Source organism: Galeopterus variegatus, unplaced genomic scaffold (assembly GCF_000696425.1).
Source record: "Galeopterus variegatus unplaced genomic scaffold, G_variegatus-3.0.2 Scaffold1666, whole genome shotgun sequence".
Lineage (NCBI taxonomy): Eukaryota > Metazoa > Chordata > Mammalia > Dermoptera > Cynocephalidae > Galeopterus > Galeopterus variegatus.
Window position 1 is genome coordinate 329,392 of NW_007727777.1, and position 14,872 is coordinate 344,263.

General features: G+C 41.0%; 1 pseudogene; it reads right to left on the reverse strand.

The window, feature by feature from the left end:
* Positions 1-14,190: 14,190 nt before the first annotated feature.
* Positions 14,191-14,525, reverse strand: LOC103595042 (annotated as a pseudogene).
* Between the last annotated feature and the right edge of the window lie 347 nt (positions 14,526-14,872).

The window sequence follows — 14,872 nt, forward strand, 5'->3', positions numbered from 1 at the left end:
GTGATCATATTTTTTTCTTCTTTATTATGTGTGTAGCAAATTACCTTAAGAACTTTTCTATTGTTAACCTTGCATTTCTTGAGTAACCCAACTTGGTCAAATGTATTATTTTTTAAAACTACTAGATTCAGTACACTAATGTTTGATTTCAGATCTTCATGTATGTGTTTATAAATGAAATTAGACTATATTTTTCCTCTTTTGTATTGTCTTTTCTAGTTTTTGTTGTCAATGTTATATAATGAGTCGAAAAGTTTTTCCTCTTTTTTTTATTTTCTGAAATAGATTGCACAAAAAAGGAATTAGATTTTTCTTGGAAGTTGGGGAAAACTTTCCTGTAATACTAGCTGAAGCATCAACTAATTTCATCAATAGATTTTAAATTATTGATTAAATATTTAGAAGACCCTATGTTTATTCAGCTTTTCTATTTCTTTTTAAGTGCTTCCATTTCATCAAAAATTTTAATGCTATTGGCCTAAAGTCACATCTAGCAGTCTCATGACTGTGTAAATATGCATTATGCCTACAGCTATGTCTTCTTTTTCTTTCCCAGTATGGTTCATTTGTATCATGTTTCTTTTCCTCCTGATCTTTTGCCTTGTTGGCCATCTCAGTTGTTTAATTGTTTTCTATTTTATTAATTTTTGTTTTTTATCTAGATGTATCTTCTTTCCTTGGTATTTTCTTGAGTTTTCACTGTTTTTTTTTTTTTAACTTCCTGAATCAGATGTTTTTATTAGTACCCAAACTTCCACCTTTTCAGGTGTGTGTATATATACATGTATATGTGTATCTTTAACTTTCTCTCTGAAATATTGCTTTAGCTACATATCACAATGTTGGGGGTTTTTTTATTTTAACTTATCAACATACAATGTAATTGATTTTTATGTCTCTTTACCAGTTCCACATTCCCCCTTCCCACTCCCCCCCATCTCACAATTTTGATATGCAGTTTTCCCCTCAGCATTCAGGTCTAGATATTTTTAAACGGCCATTGTGATTTCTACTTCGGCCCATTAACTATTTAGAAATGTTTTTAAGTTTCCAAACATGTGGTTCCTTTTTTTAGTTACGTTTTGGTAATTTTTTCCAATTTAATAGCATTTAGAAAGGGAATGTCATCTGTATGATTGAATCATTTGTTATCTTTAGATACTTGCTTTGTGGCTAAATATGTGGTCATTCAAAAAATAAATTCAATGTGTATTCTCTAACTGCTAGGTACAGGAAATGTTCTATTTAAGTAATTAAATGTGTCATTTAAAAATCTTTAACATGTTTACTAATTACCTTGTTTGCTTGAGCTATTTAATATTGAACATTGTGTTAAAATGTCTCACCATGATTGTGGATTTCTTGATTTTTGTATGATTTTGGTCATCTGTGGTTCATGCATTTTGAGACTACATTCTTAAAAGTCTACAATTTTAAAATCTATAGATTTTCTTTAGGAATGGCTCCTGGCCAATCTGTAGGATAATTCGTCCTTTGTTTTCATCTCTTCTTCCTCTTGGAACTAAATCAGGCCTGGGGGTCCCAACGCCTTTGCCCATGTCCCGTTCCCACTGCTCTTGTGTTAAGATCTGACAACCCATCTTTAAGAAGCAGGTTTTGCTGACTTTGCCACAAGATTCTTTATGCTTCCACCCATACACCTCCTTGCTCAATGCCCATTGCTTTGGCGGAGCACTTCCACTATTTTCTGACTCAACTTTTAGCTATCTCCAGTTTTGCTAAAATTAGAGATTGAATTTTATTTTTCATTTTTCTTGCTGTTTGTGAATGCTTTCCAAGAAATTCTGATTTTTGCTACTACTTTCACCCTGGAATTTTGACATAATGAAGTCTAAAGTTAATATTTTCATCCTCCTCTTGAACATTACCTTAGTACACACTAATTCTGATCACTCCTTGCATTACATGCTCTCATTGTGTAGTATTTTAGTTATACCTTATTTTTCTAACCCCAAGCTAATCATCATTTATTGTTTTCAGATCAAGTCTTGTTTAGATTTGTCGTGTACTTACCAGTCTTTTGCTCATTTTTTTTTTCTTCTTATTTCCAACTTTTTGGACTCCTTTCAGCAGGGGGCTGTGAGTAGTAATTTATTTAAATCTTTGCTTGCCTGATGATGTCTTTATTTTGCTCTTATTCTTGAATGTCAGTTCAGCTAAGAATAGAATTCTAGGGTGTCACTTACCTTCTCTCAGCACTTTGAAGTTGTCTCATTACTTGTTTCTATTGTTGCTATGAAGAAATAGGCTGACAGCTTAATTTATAGTTTTCCAAACTTTGTTTCATTTCACATCCTTATATGTAAAACCAGTTTCAAGTCCACACTTCTAGAATAAGTATATATTTACATGTAAATTTATACATGTGTTAATGGGCTAATATGTACATAATACAACATATATAAGATAGAAACATAAAAACTATATACAAAAGAAAGAGTTTAAAAGTCAAATCAATTTTATTAATATAAAAAGCATTTGCTTTTGCTAAATTGTTAATAGTTATAATTAATAATGTAAAGAGTTCAAGTAGATATAAATGTTTCATTGGTTTTAAAATATCTTGACTTAGCATTTGATTTAACACTGCTTTAAAATAAAGCAATAGGAAGATCTGGTTTTATGTTTGACTTATTTCAATACTTGGTTTCAGTGGCTATAATTGTTAGTCACAACAAAAAAACTTAGTTACCTCACAAAGACATGCAGTCACAAATGAGAAAAATAGTACCTGCACTTACTAAATCACGATACTCACCTTTTTTCTTTTCTTTTTCTTTTTTTATTTTCTAGAAGTCAAAAGAAAGTGGACAATACTCACTTTTTAAACCTCATTTACCAATTACACAAAAGTTTCTGTATAAATTCAACTATTATGTTTCTATCTCCCCTGATGTCAAGCAATTGTTCTTACAAACTATTTGAATTTTTTTGCATTTTGATAAATTTTTAAAAAATATATTCAACCCACTAAAACTCTACATTTGGAAGAGTTATAGACAAGTTAGAATATTTTGTTCCCTCTCCCTTTTCTTTTTCTTTTTGGAAATATTCTTTTTTGGTAAATATTCAGATACAGTTTCTCCTGCCCTTCACTGGAGACACCCTTACATTGTTTTGGTGACCAAAATAAAAAAAAATAAAAAAAATAAAACCACGTAATTATGGAAAATGTTTGACATCCCTAGCAGCTGGAACTATTTCTGTTAGTTCTCTATGTCACCTTCAGCAAATGCTTCCATTCTCTGCACCACATTTTTCTCATTCAAAAAACGAGCGAGCTGGCAGATGAGCTCTGAATGTCCTACCATCCCTAAGGTGCGCTGACACATTCCTAATCCACCAGAAATTTCAGGCCCTTGGATAGATCCTGTTAAGTGCATCATTTCACATCCACACGGTGGAATACTGTGCAGCCTTGAAGAAATGAGGACGCTCAGTATGTGCTGATCTGAATGGATTTCCAACATATTATTTAAAGAAAACAGCAAGGCAAAGAAGATGTCAAATGTGGTCCCTTTTGTGTAAGTTAAAGAGAAAGACTAGACAGATGGATTGAATATAGAAATATAGAGTAGCTAGTGTAAACAATTCGAGGTACAGAGAATTTAGTGGGTAACCGTTCAGAGTGGTTCACAGTTATGGGAAGAGGGACTAGAGAGTGGAAGTCTTCTCTCGCTCACTCTCTTTCTTTGAACCTTTCTGAAGTATTTGAATTGTGTGACCCAGCACATGTTATATTATACACATATACATGTATGTCATATATGTATGTAGTGTATACATATTTCAGATGTATATACAATGCATATATATCAGCAGGACTTTTCTTAACAGGGAAACTGCAAGCCACTTTTTTCTGCCTTATTTTCTTCTACATACTTTGCTGTTTAAAAAACTTTTAAAGAAAAAGATGTAGAAAACTAAAGGCCTCATAGTGTACCTGTATTAGTTTCCCAGGACTGCTGTAGCAAAGTACCATAAACTGGGTGGCTTAAACATCAGAAATGTATTGTCTCACAGTTCTGGAGGCCAGAAGTCTGAGATTGAGGTGTCAGCAGGGCTGGGTCCTTCTGAGGGCTGTGAGGGAGAATCTGTCCCCGGCCTCCTTGGTTTGTGGATGGCCGTCTTCTCCCTGTGTCTCCACCCATCACCCTCCCTCTGTGTGCATCTGTCTCTGTATCCAAATTTCTCCTTATTAGAAGGACTCCAATCATATTGCATTAAGGCCCACCCTAAATGACCTCATTTTAACTTGATTACCTCTACAGAGCCCCTTTTCCCAAATAAGGTCACATTCTGAGGAACTGGGAATTAGGACTTCAACATATCTTTTTCTGAGAGAACACAATTTAACCCATAACACTACCTAAAATGACGAGAATTCACAGAAATGGAGAAAATGCATACTTTTTTTTTTTTTTCTGGAGAAGGTAGAGCTGGACCTCATTCTTCAGGTATAAATTGGTCTCCATCCTTTGGCAGGGAGAAGGAGGAGTTACTTTCACAGCCCCCTTCCCTTTTTCCCTGAAGCAATATGGGAAAATGAGTTGTTGGGAATGAATATTACATAAGACCAAGACACTCAGGAAACCCTTCTGCCTGAAAACAAATGTCTTATTCAATGCAGTGAACGTAACATGGGACATAACTAATGAGGTCAGTTTAAGGAAATAGATCAAAGTTGAACACGAAGAGAACTTCCAAATACCCAGAGTTGCTCTAAGACGGAAATCAGCTCTCCCACAAGGAAGTGCATACCTGGGGGAAATTGAGGCAGAAGCCACAGAGGGTTCTTCACTGGGTAGGCAGTTGGGTTAGGCCAATTGTAGTCTTCTTGTGACATCCAGCCCAGCACAGGTGTACAGGGAGAAGCTTTGGTGGGGCATTGAGGTAGGAGAATTGTGAACTAATGACACTCCCTCTTGGGGAGAAATGAAACCCCCAATACTGGAAGGAGCAAGGGTAATTCTTTTCTAAATCCTGAACCAGTGACAAGGGAGGGGACAAAGTCGGCAGGGACAGAAGATACAGTAACTTACTCTAAGGAGAAAGGTTTGATTCCTCAGAGCAGAGCTTTGCAGCCATATTTTCTGAGGCACAAAGTCCAGGCCCAGTACATGGGGTCAAGAGTATGAGAATTTTGGCCCATGATGAACAAACCTGGACTCAGCAGCTGCCACCCACCCTAAAACCTTGTATGTTCCAAGAATGTGAGCACTTGAGACTATTTCTAGTTCCAGCTGCTCTGCGGTATTAATAAAGATCTAATTGCTAAAACCATGTGGAGTGGACATAGTGTTCATTTTCCCAACACATGGAAAATGTGGTTTGGAGGCTGAGCTGTCATGCCCAAATCACCTCCAGACCCAGCCTATTGCAAGCGGATGTCATCCCTGGGCAGGACTTGCTAAGCTTGGTGGACGGCCTCATTACAACTGTTTGTATCCTGACACTGGAACCAACATGACAGGTTAGGATTCCTGCCAAAGAAACACAGCACCAAGCTTCTTTCCAACCCCATTTCCCAGGTAATGTGCCATGGAGAAAGGTCATCAAATTGTCACATCTGAAGATGAAGGATCAATCTGTCCAGCATTCAGATCAGGTTTATTAAGCATCCCCCAATTCTCACCAGATAATTTAATATAGAGAATGCCATCTTATACCTCAAGACTCTCTCTGTAGACAATGAGGCTAATGGTGGTAGGGCTGTGGCTACTCCCTCCATGGGGAGAGACACAAGGAGGCTCAGTGTCAGGAGTGGACAGTTCCCCTCTTCTTGCCTCACCCCACTCACCCACAGACAGCGATTGCTGTCTCTCCTCCAAATCTAAACATATTTTACCACCTTCTTGCTTCATGACACTGTGATATATATTTACAAAAACTAGTCATAAGTTGTCCCATGCTAAAAATATCAAAGTTCTTCAATTTATATTTTAAGACATATCTCCAATTTTTAACGGGGAGTCTCCCTTCCTAAATTTAATCACTTTTATTTCATTTTTCTGGCTTGTGCAGAAAGTTCCTGGTTAGGGCTTTGTTCCTTATTGGGTTTTTCCATGTGGGCCTTGGTCGTTAATGCATTAAATGGCCCTTACGAAGGGTGCCATGGAAATACACCTTGCTGACTTATGGGCCTGGCCCAAGGGATCCTGAGTTTTAGAAACCCTGGGCATTGACAAGCTGTCTACAGAGATTTAGAGCCTGAACTGCACAGTCAGACTGCCTGGGTTAAATACTATTTCCACCATTTATACTTTATTTGACCTTGGGAAAATACCTTAAACGTATATGTAAACCAGGAAAAATAACTGCTTCTGCACTGGGAAAATTAAGTAAGTTAATTTTGAGAGAGGTGTGAGAGGTGGTTGTAAAACAATCCTCTTTTGACAATTTCAGATCATTTAAACGTATATGTAAACCAGGAAAAATAACTGCTTCTGCACTGGGAAAATTAAGTAAGTTATCACATGTAAAATTCTTTGCAATAAATGCCAGCCATTATTATTGTCTCCACAGAAGGAAAGTGGTTAGATCAAGAAAAACTGGGGTGCTAGTTACATCCTCTTGAACATGAGAATTCAGCTCAACATCCTGTCCCACTAGAGACCCCGAAACAAATGCTGTATTTGCATAGGTGTTCCTCAACAGATCTGTGCTGTTTCCAATGTAACCAGTGTATAATGGGCATAAAATGATTAAGCAGAAAAATCGAGTCTGGTTTCCACTACCAGAAGGGTGGATGTTCCGTAATGCTGATTAGGAAGGTCAGTCCCAAAGAGGCTCTTTGGAGTCCTGGACAGTGTAGCCAGAGACAGCTCGAAGAGAGACAGATATCCCTAATTTATGGCAAGCTCAGCAAGACCCGGAGCAGATGAAGAGAGGCTGTCCCTGGGTTAAGTGGGAAGCAGGAATTTTGTAGAATGCTTTTTTGGAGTTCAGTGGTGCCTGAATCTGTGCAGTAGCCAGTAGCGACAGCTAGAGCCCTTCAAGATGAAGAATGTGCTTTAAGCCCAAGCTTAGTGAACTGCTAAGCAGAGACAACTGGTGCTGTTCACAGGTCAAGCCCAGCAGTTGATACCAAGCCAGAGTGATGAAAGAGGATTCAAACGTGGCCACATTGACGTGAGCTCTACAGAGATACCTGCTTGGAAGAGACTGTTGTGCTCACTGTGGGGTGCTGTGACGAGCCCCCCACATCATCCATCAGGGATGCAAGCAGGATTTGTCCCCCAGCTGCTGGCACCCAGCCCTCTGGGCTTGGTCCCCTCCGGAATTGCCTTGGCTGAGCTGCCTCACTCAAAGTCACACCCCTTCCCAGGACAGCCTGGACTAATGAACAACCAACTTAGGGGTACAGAAGTCCTGCCCACAAAAGCAGCTAAAGCTCCTGAAGAGATTGCCTCGAGACTTGACCTCTTACTCCACCCAATCCTGCTTCCTTCCTCTCCCTTCCATGGATGTAGACCCCAAGAACACTCCCTAAGATACATGCTGTGTGTTAATCTCCACCTCAGAATCCCCTTCTCTGGAGGACGGTGACTCTCACCTCATTAGCCATGGGCTCTGCATTTCCTAGCAGGTAGGTTGGGGCCATGTGACACATGTGACAAGATCTGGCCAATGGGAAGGGAGCGGAGTGAACAGCACCATGGAAAGTCCAGTGCTCTCTTCCCTGTCATGGTGCCCTTGGGGACAATATGTGTAAAATGACCGAGACACTACACAGAGGAAACTTACATGAGTGGAAAGTAAACCTTCATTGTGTTAAATCTCTGCAATTTGGGATTTTATTTTTTAACAAAGCCTAATTTACCCTGTCTTATCTAATGCATCAGCTGTGTTCATTTAAAGACTTTTCTAATTCCAGAGTGAGAGGCAACAAAAGTCAACAACTGAACACATTCTAAAATATTAGTTGTTTGTCATATATAGCTCCTTAAGTTTACTGTTAGGGAAACATAGCGTAGTTCATCCTGTACCATAGATTTACTTATTCTCAATTTCTCAATAATAATATCTCTAATGAATCCTTTTTTTTGGGGGGGGGGCAGCTGGCCAGTACAGGGAACTAAATCCGTGACCTTGGGGTTATAAAGCTGTGCTCTAACCAGCTGAGCTAACCAGCCAGCCCTGAATCCTTTCGTTGTGTTTATAAATTTTAGTTGTTCTCAGTGGCAATATTTCCAATGAAGTCTTTTTTTGAGTATTTATAAAGTCTCAACCATTCAGGTATTTTAACAAATAAATCTGTACAGAGTATATTCAACTGAGAGTTGCAGTCAATATTCTGATGCCGTGAATAGAAAAGGTCCAATAAATATAAATATAAATAAATATATGCACACACTGATTGACTCTTTCAGCCAACACTGATTAAGCATCTATTGAATTTATCATGTACCTGAAGTTTGCTACATGGTATGGACGTCCTAGCCTCAGGGAGCTAACTGGTCAGTGGGAAAGGCAGATCTGCATCCAAGTCTGCCATTGGGATCCAGTGTGCTGGGACACGCCAGCATGCCAGGTGGCCAGAGGGAGGAAGTGCTCAGCTCTGCCAGGGGAGGATCTGCAGAGAAGACTCAAGCTGCAACCTGAGGCACAGTTGGGGTTCACTAGGCACATGAAGGAGGGGAAGTCATATCAGGCAGAGACATGCAAAACAGCATGATGCCATTCAGGATGCGACAGAACTGGCAAGGTGATCTTGCAGGGCAGGACAGGAGGTGTGGTAGGCAGGAGATGAGGTTAGAGAGAAAGCACAGTTGGACCTGGGAGGTCTGTGTGCGATGCCTTGGGATTTGGACGTTTCCATTTATTCTTTCATTTATTTATTGCCATGTTTGTTCTGACCTGTTTTATTGTTGGTCTTCTGTGATCTAATGCACATACAATTTACTTCTGAGAGGTAGAGTATGTGGAATCATAAACTTCAGGAATCATCAAAACTGATTTCCCACAGCTTGTACCAGTAAAAATAAGGTCCCAGCCACTCTGAACCCCCAGCTGCCACATTTCAGGCACTTAACCTTGGGCCCCCAAGTGTCCTCCATGCAAGTGTAAAGGTCCCTACAAGATGCTTCTTTATGTGTATTATTAATATGACTGACAGCTCCTAGTTTGTCCAGGACCTTCCTGGTTTTAGTACTGAGAGTCCCAAGGCCCAGGGAACCCCTCAGTCCAAGGCAAACCAGGATGGTCATCCAAAAGGATGTTCAGAAACATGTCAGACCTGCTCATGTTTTTCTGCTCAGGGCCCTTCTTCAAGCTGCCAACCCACCAAGCCACTGCCCCAGCCAAACACCCCAGGATTCTCTGATGATCTCTGCAGCTCCTCCTGGCCAGTCTCTGTCAGGCAATAGCCGCTACCCTTCCAGCTTTGGGAAAGGAACACACCTGCCAGAGCCATTCTCAGTGTTCCTGGTAGCAGGCCTGGCTCCACATGAAAGAGTCCAGCACACATGTGCCACCAGAAAACTTGGGCCCAACTGTCAAATAACTTTTTTTTAATTTTTGTCCTTTTTGAGACCGGCCGCACCGCGCTCAGCCAGTGAGCGCTGTGAGCGCACCGGTCATTCCTATATAGGATCCTAACCCACGGCAGGAGCACTGCACTCCCAGCGCCGCACTCTCCCGAGTGCGCCACGGGCTCGGCCCCCAACTGTCAAATAACTTTGACAGGAAAAGACTTCTCTGTCCTTCTAGCTTCAGGCCTGCTTTTCCCAGAGAGGCAGAAACTACTACTGCCACCCAATATTCATCCTCTTGCTTTCTTAGTAAGAGCATCCTGACTTATTTAGGATGGCAAAGTGCCCAGGTAAAAGATTTTATTTCTCATCACTTCAGCCAGCTGTGGAAGTGTTTGGGTACTTCAGAAAGTCTGTTTAAATGGAGAATCAGTTAAGAGGCCTCATCCCAAAACGCATACACTCACACACACTGTTTTTTCCTCTTTCATTTTTTCTCTTTCCAGGCTGTGCTGTAAATATGATGGCTGGAGCTCCAGCAGCCATCCTGTGCCCCTGGGAATAAGCCATTCATTGAGGCTAATGAAGGAGAAAGGAGACATGAGTCCTTGGGGACCAAGGAGCTACCGTAATAGCTCTGAACGCCTACTTCTAGATGTTTTTTTTGTGTGTTTTTGTTTTTTTTTTTTTTGAAAGAGAAACAAACCCTTACACTATTGGGGGTTTAACCTGATCCTGATATAATCTTTCCTTCTTGGGATAATTGACAGTGGGTATTTCTCCTTCCTTAAGGAGCAATCCCAACCCCTACCACTAGGGGGTGGCCTTGCCCTATAGGCCTCCACCTGACGATTACATCACTACATGAGTCAGTACATTCTCTATAATTTAGTCTTAAATAACAGTGTGCATGTGACAGTGATGGCCCAGCCTAGGCTGGCTGTATCAAACTCCATCCAATTCCACTAGCATGAGCTTTGTATCTCATGCTTCTCTTTTCTCCAGCCAGATCTTCAGCTCCTGTAAATGATCCCCAGAACCAAAGAAAGTATGCAGAATAAGCAGCTCTGAATCAAGCAAACACACAATTAGTATTTTCAAACAGACCAACGGGCTTCTAGTCTAAACAACATTCGGGCTAATGGTAATTTGATTTTTTTTTTTTCCCAACAAGAAGTAATGGGTAAGTACTTGCTTGACGTTTGTGTCAATAAAGATGCTCACCTAGTGGTTCTAATGAAGGGATAATCTACCCTGAAAGGTTGATTGAAACCTCCACTTCCTACAAGGTGGAAAATCACTGGCTACATTTAAGTAACCAGTTTTTCCAGTTTACATTCATCAAAGTTTCAAAAATCTCCAGGCAGAGAGTTGCAGTCATTAAAAATCTGAGGTGAGGAGAGTAATTTATCTAATTCTCGCTCAGGCTAAGAGCAAGTTGCTGTCTCAAACTGAAAGTGCAGTACTAGTTCTATTAAAAACCTGCTCACAGCTAACCAACACAGGAGCCTGTGGTGTGAGAGGTGGTTGTAAAACAATCCTCTTTTGACAATTTCAGATCACATCGCTATGGTGTCATCTGAGCTCTCCTTTTCTATCTCCAGTTTACGTCCCAACGATGTATAGTTAAGACTTTGGGTAGGAGGAGCAGTTCATGGAGAACTAATAATCTTCCATTTCTTTTCTCAATTTCCTTACCAGACTGCATATTTTGTAAGAACAAAAAATATGCCTATAGAATAGTCTAGCCAAAGTGCTTGAGAAATATTCACTTCTTTCTCCCCCATCTCCTTAAAGACCATGCAGAAAGTTTCCATATGTGATAAAATTGGTGATCACTGGGCAATCTCAACATAGGAAAAAAGACCAAAATCAACCACTCACAAGAATAGAAATAGGCATTTGCTCCCTTAGGGAGTCCCTTGGGAGTAGGGTTTAGCAAATAAAAATACAGGACACCCTATAATATGAACTTTTTGCAATATTTGGGACACACTCATACTGAAAAATTATTTGATGTTTATCTGAAATTCAAATTTAACGGAGTGTCCTAGATTTTATCTGGCAACTCTTCTTGAGAGTGAAGAATCTGCTCCTTATGGGGTTGGGGGAAGCGATACAAAATGATCAGATTCTGGAATCTACCAAGGGGACTGCCCCAGGGAAAGTCAGTGATTAAAAACAAAACAGCCACAAACCACTAGGCCTTGTGCCCTGGTTTCTCAGAGTAGCTAATGTCTTCTCTTTATTTACCTTTACTGAGTCTCAGATGCCTCCTGCGCTGGGTATGCTGAGAGCTCAGTTATGGATGCTGACCAGCTGGCCAGCCGATGACACGGAGGAGGAGCCATTTACTGAAGCCCTGGATCTCCGGGGTTGTGCATTCTGGGCATTCAGACTCATGTCTGCACTGGATGCTGTGAGGGGTTGTGCATTCTGGGCATTCAGACTCATGTCTGCAGTGGATGCTATGAGACCTCGTCTCAGAGAGGTGAGGCAGCAAGGCGGTCAGGTCAGGTGTTTCCCCTGCAGCCAGCCTCGCCTGTTGTCTTTCAGAGGGTATTTTGTCCAAATTACCAGCAAGAAAAAGATTTGGGTTTACACCTTCATAAAAAAAAGGTTTGGTGTTACGCTTTTACCCAGAGTTTACCTCTCTGGAATGCTCCTTCTACCAGTTCTACCGGGGACCTATTTTCCAAAAGTAGTCAGAACTCCCAGTCAGAATCCATCAGATGCAGACATGTAAAGATGCACCTTCTCCTCTGGATCCAGCAAGGATAGGTGGGCAGTGCTCCATTTCTGCCTTCTCAGCCTCTACACCAGGTTTTGCAGACATAAACACACGAAGACACAGAACAGTGAGTGAGTGCCAGAAGGGAACTACAGGCAAGGACCCCCTCTTTCCTTCTAATACCCTTCTGACATCGACAGTGCTGTTCAGCCAGGTGTAAGGTCTTACCGACTCACGCTTTCCTGAGTTTCACAGGGAGGTACCTGAAGACTTAGGCCCCTCTCTGGGGTGAGGTCCTCTCCTGATTCTTTCCCAGTCCCGACTTTGCTCACTTGCCCTCAGGTTTGAGTCCCCCTCCCCAAGCACCTTCCTCCTGAGGTCTTGTCTAAATCTTTGCCCACCTCCCTGAGAAAAACCCCACACTTCTCTACAGCAAGAGTTTTCCTTCCTGGACTCATCTCTCTTCCCCATGCAAGATCCCAAGTCTGTTTCTCAATCTGAAGTAGCACTGCTGAATGGTGAGAGATGTCCACTGCCACCCAAATCTTCAGAAAAAAAAAAAAAAATCCCATCATCATGGGTAGAGGTGGCTCCTGGCCACAATTCCATTTTATTTCAATATTCCCTCTAGTATGAATTGTGGGTATACCAGCCCTTTTAATCAAGGACCTGTTAAATTGTGCCCATGCCCTCTCTCTCAAGGGCAGCACGGTCTGAATCCACATTGACAGAGACCTGTTTTCTCACTGGCAGGACAACCAAGCCCCATTATTGTAAGGACAGGGTTTCCAGCCCAGGGCGACCAGAATGGAGAAAGGAGCGAGGCCATTTAACAGATGCTCCCTTGAAAGGCCAGGAAGAACTTCAGACTGGATTAAGTTGTTTAGCTTCAATATGTCTCTTTCTGGGGGAAGGGGAGAGGGAGAGGGAATTGGTTAGTAATTCTTCCCACTACATGGTTCAACGATCTTTAGAGTCACCTGACTAACGTGGGTTCTCTCTAAATTATGATGTCACTTTTACAGACAAGTTGCTGTAAGATTAGTGTAAGTCACTCAAAGTTCATTTCGTTATTTCTTCCTCACCTTATTTTTTTCAGAACTCATAGGATCTGATTCTGCCACCTTTTTTTTTTTTTAAGTTTTCATTGAGGTATATAGCATGCATGTAGAAAAGTACACAAATAAGTGAATTTTCACAAAGCAAGTACATGGAATCATGTAACCATAACATAGTATAGTTTTAATGAAATAGCTTTACGTTTCATATAAATCACATGAGAAAACTTAGCACTACTGTCTTGCCGTCCTACTGCCTGCGTACACATCTCTGAGGTTGTGTAAGAGTTAACAGTGGAGCTTGTGGTTAAGGTGAGAATGGTCTGTGGTGGGGGGATAGCAGAGAAAAGGGCGTTGTGTGGTCTTAAATTGCTGTGCCAGCAAAAGGTACAGCTTCTATACAGCCTTTTTTTTTTTACCTTCCCTATACTGCCTTATGTACAATGGACATATAAAAATATTTGTTGAATGACTCAGGCATTCTTAGTGGACACTCATAGAAAGGACTTCCTTGAGGGACCCTCTGGACCAGCAAAGGATTCAGAGGGACAGTGAAAAATGATTCAGTATCTTTTGGCAACTACTTAATAATTAGACCAACATAACAGAGTCTTAGAACTGAAAAAAATATCTAATCCAGTGATGAGAAAACTATGCCTGAGCCTTTTAGCTCTTACAAGATTGGAGGGGGTGAGGGTTGGGAGAGCCACCTGAAATGACTCATTCAGAAGGTTACTACACGCTTCATTTTCATTTAACAGCAAAATAATAGGCCTGCAAAGTTCATGATTTAACCAAGGCCACAGAAGTAGTTAATGGTAGGGCAAAATGTAGAAGAATCAGGATTTCTTGAGTTCTGTTCCAACAGCATACTGTGCTGTTTCTTCTCAAGTATTTGAGCTCTCAATCACTTTTGTGGTTTTTTTCTGTTTCTTCCTACAAGGATCTGTTAGGTGCCTTCCATAAATGCACCCAGTAAATAGAGAAATCAACTGGGACAAAAACTGCACGTTCTTATAATCTACACGTTTTCCACACAAGATACATTTCTTAAGAGGCTCCTTATAAGGAGTTTCCATTGGAATGGGCAGGTCCTCATTGCTGGTTATCTGTTTATATTGTGAACAATCTCTTCTCCACAGCTCCGAGGGACTCCCGGGTCCTTGAGGCAGACAGCAGTTGTTACCAAGTTTGTCAATTTTTTCTCCCTAGACCAGTACAAACAGCAACCATAGCGACCATGCTTCCTCCTTCCTACTTTTCCTTTCCTCTTTCCAAATCGTCTCTTCTACCACCTTCTGATTTCTATTCGTTGCTTCTACGATTCCTCATCTCCACCCACTCTGTTTCCCACAGACCGCCAGTTCCTCCCATGGATCTGGCTTTGGTAAACTTGGATTTCCAGATCTTGGCACAGACTGCTCTTGCAGCCTGGAACAGTTTTCTCCCAGCTGCATCTGACCTATCCATACTCATTCTTTTAGTCTCAGAGTAAATGTTAATTCCTCATCTGAGCCATGCAGATCACCTTAGTGGGGCTTCTCAAAGTTTAGTATGCATAAGAATTACCAGGAAAGCTTTTTGAAAAC